Source organism: Onychostoma macrolepis, chromosome 15 (assembly GCF_012432095.1).
Source record: "Onychostoma macrolepis isolate SWU-2019 chromosome 15, ASM1243209v1, whole genome shotgun sequence".
NCBI classification, from domain to species: Eukaryota; Metazoa; Chordata; class Actinopteri; order Cypriniformes; family Cyprinidae; genus Onychostoma; species Onychostoma macrolepis.
This window is the reverse complement of record NC_081169.1, coordinates 21773789-21781464: the sequence shown is the minus strand read 5'-3', so window position 1 is coordinate 21781464 and position 7676 is coordinate 21773789. Positions and strand designations below refer to the sequence as shown.

At 38.5% G+C, this 7676-nt stretch overlaps 1 long non-coding RNA gene across 1 annotated transcript; it reads left to right on the top strand.

Annotated features, from left to right (window-relative positions):
* The first annotated feature begins 1865 nt into the window (after positions 1–1865).
* LOC131520449 (uncharacterized) lies at positions 1866–4750 on the top strand. The gene is made up of 3 exons (XR_009266064.1): positions 1866–1901; positions 4245–4354; positions 4682–4750. It is a non-coding gene; the product is annotated as an uncharacterized LOC131520449 (long non-coding RNA).
* The last annotated feature ends 2926 nt before the right edge of the window (positions 4751–7676 follow it).

Here is a 7676-nt window from a genome sequence, read left to right as displayed (position 1 = left end):
TCGCAGATCAAAGAGGAAACTGACAACACACTGACAGAGAAGACAGAGCAGGTTACTTCTGATATGAAACAAGATCTCAGGACTCTCAGCTTTTAAATTGAGTTATTTTTAAAGAAATTCAAACAATAAATACTGTTTTGTGGCTTTTCAATGTGTTGGGATGACATGAAGCTTCGCGGTTAACCTGCATTGAAAACAGATGAGCGCACATGTGCATATAAAGCTCCTATTCAGGGCGAAGTTCATGGGATTTTGTCCACAGAATGATAAGAGCACACGTTTAAACATATTATTTTATTATTTCTCACTCAGTATTTATCCATGCATACAGTGCCGGTCATGACAGATTTTCTGGTGCGCAAAACAAGTATTGCCGTTACCATGGCAGCCAACAACAGCACAGCTCAACCCTCCTCACATATTTATATTTAGTTATATTGAAAAAGTTTCAATTCAGTCAATCTTTTTTACCCCGTTTTAACATGCATTTCTATGAAGACAGGCAGCAGTGGCTGCACATAATATAAGCCTTCTGATTGGTCAGATCTCATGTCAATCAAGCTCTTTGCTAACGGTCAATTCTCGCGTGTTTTCATGACAAAATGTGGTTTAGGGACCGAATCCAGTCCTTGGGTGACAGAGTTGTTGTCAGCTGGTGTAGTGTGTAACCCCTGGTTGCAGATCATTTACACAGAGTCACGTAGTGTGAACACCACAACGACAAGACAGACAATCAAGTCATGTAGTCTGAACAGCACAGCGATCTCCGGCGTGTAAAGTGGTGTAGTGTGAACTAGGCTTTACTTTCATTTTAGACATAACCAACTGAGTCTATACATAAACATTGTGTGTTTTGACAGTATTAGCACAAAACATAACTTAATTCAGTAATCAGGCACTGTTTGACCGGCTTTTTAGAGCACGCGCTTTGGGTGTATGTGCTCAGAAAAGGTGCTCTTCAGAACAGCACACCAGTGAATTGTTTAACCAGTAATGTTAAGTCTGTGAAGCAGATGCAGATAATGTACTATTGTGATTGCGAATAAGTGCAGTGTCCCGTGAGAGTAACTCTACCGCTGAGTTAACACTGATGTGAATGTATGTGGCGTTGTACAGTATATAGAGACGGCGACGCCAGAACTGCAGCTGATAGAATGCGCGCTGAAGTACGATTTCTTCCAAAAAGCAAATCGTGGAGACATTTTTATAGTCCACGATCAAAAATAGTCATAACACCCCTACCCTCGGCAGAAATCGCAGACTGGGGGCACCGGACCGCAAGGGCACTCAAAGGGGCAGGGGCTCGAGCCCCCCTGGCCCCCTCCCCCCTCCCTTGTGCACGCCACTGGCTCAGCTGACAAGTAGCAAAAAAAACTCCTTCTCTCACTGTTGTTTTTACTGCTTTCAGGTACGTTAAATTAAATTACTAAAATTATACAAATAATACATACAACTGTTCCTGACACTTTCTTATATGTAATTGACACGCTTCTGTTGAATTACAGAAATGGTTCATCGGGGAAAAGTCCGTTAGCATCACAACCGTGAGCTAACTATAGAGGCTAACTATAAGAGGTAAGCTAGCTATAGCTTTGAGCTCTTATTTATGAAAGTTTGGGATTTTAATGACATATTATGTGTAGATGAGTGATTTTTATAGCTTAGGTAAATGTTTTGCTGGCAATTTGTTAATGGATTAAATGAAATAAGCTAATTAATTTAACCTAAAAGTATGCACTGTACTGTTAATCGTGAACTAAAATGGGTGGAAACTATTCCAAACACGTTTTTATCTTTCATTGTAGACAAATATTGATAAAAATTGTACTGTGATTTCAGGAGTGTCAGGAGAAAAAAAAAAACTCTAATGGGAGCTGATGACAGAGATATAGGAAACACAGGTGATCTGAGAAAGCTTATTAATGTACTACAAACACTTCTTTTTTTTCTTTTCTTTTTTTCTTTTTTATCACATATAAGGCAAAATAGTTTCTGTACTGTAATAAATGCTTTGTCAAGTAGCACTGAATTGTTCATATACTTTATTTATTACCTGGAGATGATTGAAAAAAAGCACAAATAAACCATATATTGTGGCAATCGTGTTTCGGAAAAACCGTTTCCAAAGGTTTCTGCCTTTTATTCAGATAACACAGTGATAGCTGGATGCTTTTGTCCATATTAGGGATTTCCTGGTAAGTTGTAAGTTATTACTTCTATATGAGTCCGTCTTGCACTTTCTGCACCCTCCGGCTTTGTGTATGACTATACAGGTGCATCTCAATAAATTAGAATGTCGTGGAAAAGTTCATTTATTTCAGTAATTCAACTCAAATTTGTAAACTCGTGTATTAAATAAATTCAATGCACACAGACTGAAGTAGTTTAAGTCTTTGGTTCTTTTAATTGTGATAATTTTGACATTTAACAAAAACCCACCAATTCACTATCTCAACAAATTGGTGACATGCCAATCAGCTAATCAACTCAAAACACCTGCAGAGGTTTCCTGAGCCTTCAAAATGGTCTCTCAGTTTGGTTCACTACGCTACACAATAATGGGGAAGACTGCTGATCTGACAGTTGTCCAGAAGACAATCATTGACACCCTTCACAAGGAGGGTAAGCCACAAACATTCATTGCCAAAGAAGCTGGCTGTTCACAGAGTGCTGTATACAAGCATGTTAACAGAAAGTTGAGTGGAAGGAAAAAGTGTGGAAGAAAAAGATGCACAACCAACCGAGAGAACCGCAGCTTTATGAGGATTGTCAAGCAAAATCGATTCAAGAATTTGGGTGAACTTCACAAGGAATGGACTGAGGCTGGGGTCAAGGCATCAAGAGCCAGCACACACAGACGTCAAGGAATTTGGCTACAGTTATCGTATTCCTCTTGTTAAGCCACTCCTGAACCACAGACAATGTCAGAGGTGTCTTACCTGGGAGACGAAGAGGAGAAGAAGAACTGGACTGTTGCCCAGTGGTCCAAAGTCCTCTTTTGAGATGAGAGCAAGTTTTGTATTTCATTTGGAAACCAAGGCCCTAGAGTCTGGAGGAAGGGTGGAGAAGCTCATAGCCCAAGTTGCTTGAAGTCCAGTGTTAAGTTTTCACAGTCTGTGATGATTTGGGGTGTAATGTCATCTGCTGGTGTTGGTCCATTGTGTTTTTTGAAAACCAAAGTCACTGCACCCGTTTAACGAGAAATTTTGGAGCACTTTATGCTTCCTTCTGCTGACCAGCTTTTTAAAGATGCTGATTTCATTTTCCAGCAGGATTTGGCACCTGCCCACACTGCCAAAAGCACCAAAAGTTGGTTAAATGACCATGGTGTTGGTGTGCTTGACTGGCCAGCAAACTCACCAGACCTGAACCTTGTCAAGAAGAAAATGAGAAACAAGAGACCAAAAAATGCAGATGAGCTGGAGAGGCCACTGTCAAAGAAACCTGGGCTTCCATACCACCTCAGCAGTGTCACAAACTGACCACCTCCATGCCACGCCAAATTGAGGCAGTAATTAAAGCAAAAGGAGCCCCTACCAAGTATTGAGTACATATACAGTAAATGAACATACTTTCCAGAAGGCCAAAAATTCACTAAAAATGTTTTTTTTAATTGGTCTTATGAAGTATTCTAATTTGTTGAGATAGTGAATTGGTGGGTTTTTCTTAAATGTGAGCAAAAATCATCACAATTAAAAGAACCAAAGACTTAAACTACTTCAGTCTGTGTGCATTGAATTTATTTAATACACAAGTTTCACAATTTGAGTTGAATTACTGAAATAAATGAACTTTTCCATGACATTCTAATTTATTGAGATGCACCTGTATATATATATATACACACACACACACACACATACATATCTAACCTTACTGTTGTCACATTTCCCTGGTTAAACATTACATTAAAAAGGCCAAATACAATTATATTTTCTATTTTTACACTGTGTAATATTCTGTTTATCAAAACCAATAAATCTCATCAAGTTAGTGTTTTTATGTATTTTTACATTTATTCCAAAATAATAACAAAAGGCAGTAACAATACAAACATATTTTATTTGTCAATTGATGTTCAGCTGTTCTTTTTAACTTTACCAGCTGGTGTCGCTGTTGGACAGAATTACTTTATAAAAACTAGTGACTTTTACACTTTTGAATGTCACATTTTGCAATACTTGCATTGATTTATTTTTGTAATATCGATAATTTTCTCATCCATTTTTTTTTTTTCTCTAAAGAGACTGCCTCCCTTGCCTTGACTGATGGCAAGCAAAGCCGTAAAACACACAAACATCAGAAATTCAGTAATCTTATCCTTGAGGCTTTGAGGTTATGTAAATTTTGGCAGGTAATTTTACATTCATTTCATGCATGCAAATTAATAAAGTGATGAATGAAAATTGGGCAGTTCAATTAAGTATAGAATCTTTGTAATAGCTACAAAAATGAAAAAACCATGTGAAATTTTCGTAAGTTTTGTTGCAAACCATTTTTACTGTTATTTTATAATGAAAAACAGTAGTAATACATTTATAATATTTATAGAAAGCATTCATTGCTAGAAAACATCATTTATGTCATGTACTGTAAATGCTCTAGGCCTACAAGTCTGAGGCATTAATTGTAACATTATTATATACACCAAATATTTTGACCATACTTTCTTCTTTCACAGCAGGAAAACATTTTTTGAGAGACACCAGGACTGCAGCTGACTGGTGCAGTAACAGAAATTGAAACTGATTTTTTTTATATATATATATATATAGAACTGAACTGAAACTGCATGGGCGACGTGCTAGTTCTCAGGTACCAAAAAAAAACATTGCGTCTTACAGCTGAGGCCTGAGCTGCATGCAATGCATCTGCAAGATAAAATGTCGAAGAAGGCCAAGTGTGACGTTTTCCGTTATCGAGGTCAGCACGACCCCTTCGGTTCTCTAGACAATCACAGAACATGCATGCAACAACTACTCACAAAATAAGCACAAGCTATTATCTTCAGCAAAGCGGTAACCACAAAAACGTCATCGTAACTGATGTTTCTGTACTTCAGAGAACTGAAACTGCATGGGCGACGTGCTAGTTCTCAGGTATCAAAAAAAAACATTGCGTCTTACAGCTGAGGCCTGAGCTGCATGCAATGTATCTGCAAGATAAAATGTCGAAGAAGGCCAAGTGTGACGTTTTCCGTTATCGAGGTCAGCACGACCCCTTCGGTTCTCTAGAAAAAGTAAATAACACCAATCAAACATGATGTAAATGAAAATGGAAATAAATATTTATCAGGAAACTAAATTATTTTAAGATGAATATGTTAAATGCATGTAATAATAAAAGAAAATACCTTGTATGTTTATTTTGTATGTTCTCATTTATCAGGCATCTTATTGCCCACTTTTAGAGCCTGGCCTGGCCTGGCTGAGAAACATAATTATGGAAGACTGTTTCTGCCATGTAAAAAAAAGAAATCATGTGTTGGTAAATTAGAGTTATGACTTTAAATGTCCTAGTTATGACACGCTAAACTGTGATTAAAATTTGAAATTATAACATAAAAGGTTGAAATTATGACATACAACATAGTCATAGGAGGGTGAACCAACTTCGAGGTAAGGCTATTTCGACTTAGTATGTCATTACTTTGACTTTTAATCTCATGATTACGATTGCCATAATTTCAACTTGGAAAATCATAATTTTTGAGTTTTTATCTCATGATTATGACTTTTTATGTGATAAGTTTGTTTACCAATGCATTTTATTATGTGGCAGCAATAGGCTTCCACATAAATGTCATCACTCAGCTGCAGTTTAAGTTTAAATGATGTTTTATTAACAAAGTTTGGGAGGAGCACATAGTCATTCAATTCAGCACAGGTGGAGCGTTCAGATAATCAACTTATTTAGCATAGTAGTATATGTGATGTTTTATTAACAAATTTCGGGAGGAGCACGCGCAGATAATTAACACAGCCAATTGACCCTTCGCTAAGCCACGCCCGAAAACCGCCACAGGCCAATCGTGGCTTAGCAACCGTTACTATGCGCAGGAGGTCTGTCAAGCTTTCGAGCGAGGGAAACATGCCGAAGCGTTGTGCATATGGATTGTGCAAATCTGATACCCGGTATCCTAAAAGTTTGGACGGGGTGGTGGAATTTTTTCCCTTCCCGAAACCTAAAACCCAAGGGGAGAAATGCCGGGCGTGGATCAAGCAGTGTGGGAGGCCCCATTCACAACTAAATGTCGACAGGATTAACAAGAACACCTACGTTTGCTCCAAGGTAAGAACACGCTAATGTTAGCTAGCTAGCTAATTTAGCACAGCATTGCTTGGAAATAATGACGGTTCTTTGTTCATATTGCATATATTTGAATGTAAAATAACATGATTAAAGGCAAGACGGAGGCTGACTGACATACTTTAAAATATATTTCAGCATTTTGTTAATCGACGGCCTACCCTGAGTACCCCAATCCGATCGCGGCTCTCCCGGGGTTAGTTCTAAGGAGGGAACATCAGGGGGCTTGCCGAAGATCTCCAAGGAAAAGGTTGGTATGCAAACTTAATCAGTTCATTAACAGTAGTCATTTATGTGCTGTCATACCTGTTTATTACCGTGTAGACTTTATTTGGGCAGCGAGATTTATTACAGAACACAGCATGCTCTCATACTTTATACAAAGTGCATTTTATTTGTTTCTTGTAAGAAACCAATACAGGATCAAAACACCAACAAAACAACAGTTTAATACAATTTTATTTCATGGGGCTATCAAAATTTAAGTTACTAGAAGGATTTTTTTAAACTTTAATGATTTCATTAAGACAACTAAACTAAATTGTTAAACTGATTGTTTACTGAATCATGTGTGACAGGAAGCCAGCACCTCAAACTCAGCAGGAAGCCAGCACCTCAAACTCCACTGAGGACACATTTCACAGTACACCACAACAGAGTGACTCTACCTATGGTAAGTTTAAACCGCTATTTGTATCCGTTTTTAGTTACTGATTGCAACTGGGAAGGAAGTAATCAAAGAAAAACAAATCTAATTTGTCTTTCATCTCACGCCACTTTTCTACATCTAAATGTATCCGCTGCAAGTGGTAGTCTTCTGCGCACATTACAAAGAAGTCACACCAAGGCATGCCTGTGAGTCCCAGCTGCCCTATTATTTGGTAATAATACGCGTGGCTCTCCTTTAGCTTGTGACCACCATCTGCCTGTCTTTGGAGATAGGGACAGTCTTGGCAGCTGTTCTTTGCTGGACATTTAATTTCCAAAAGGCCAAAGCTTGTACCATCTACGACTTTCCTGTCTGGGGATGTGCCAAGGTGTGGAGCATGGGGGTTCACTACAAAGCCGCAAGGGTATACCAGATTACCTGTTACGTTCGAGTACTTCTGCGCTGCCACAGGTTCTAGCTCTACCCCTTCCCTCATTGCTTTGGTCTGCATTTTGGATGTGCCTTTGATTCTCACAGCCAAGGTGTCAAAGTCGGCTCTCCTAGAGCATACTGTCTTGAACACACTTGACGTTAGTCGGGGAGCCCGGGCAAGATGCCAGATGTGATTTGCATCTTGTTGTCTGGTCTCTCTTTCTAAAGCTAAAGACTGGGATAGTGTGATTGTCAATTTTCTGTAACTACACATGTTTTTTCATGC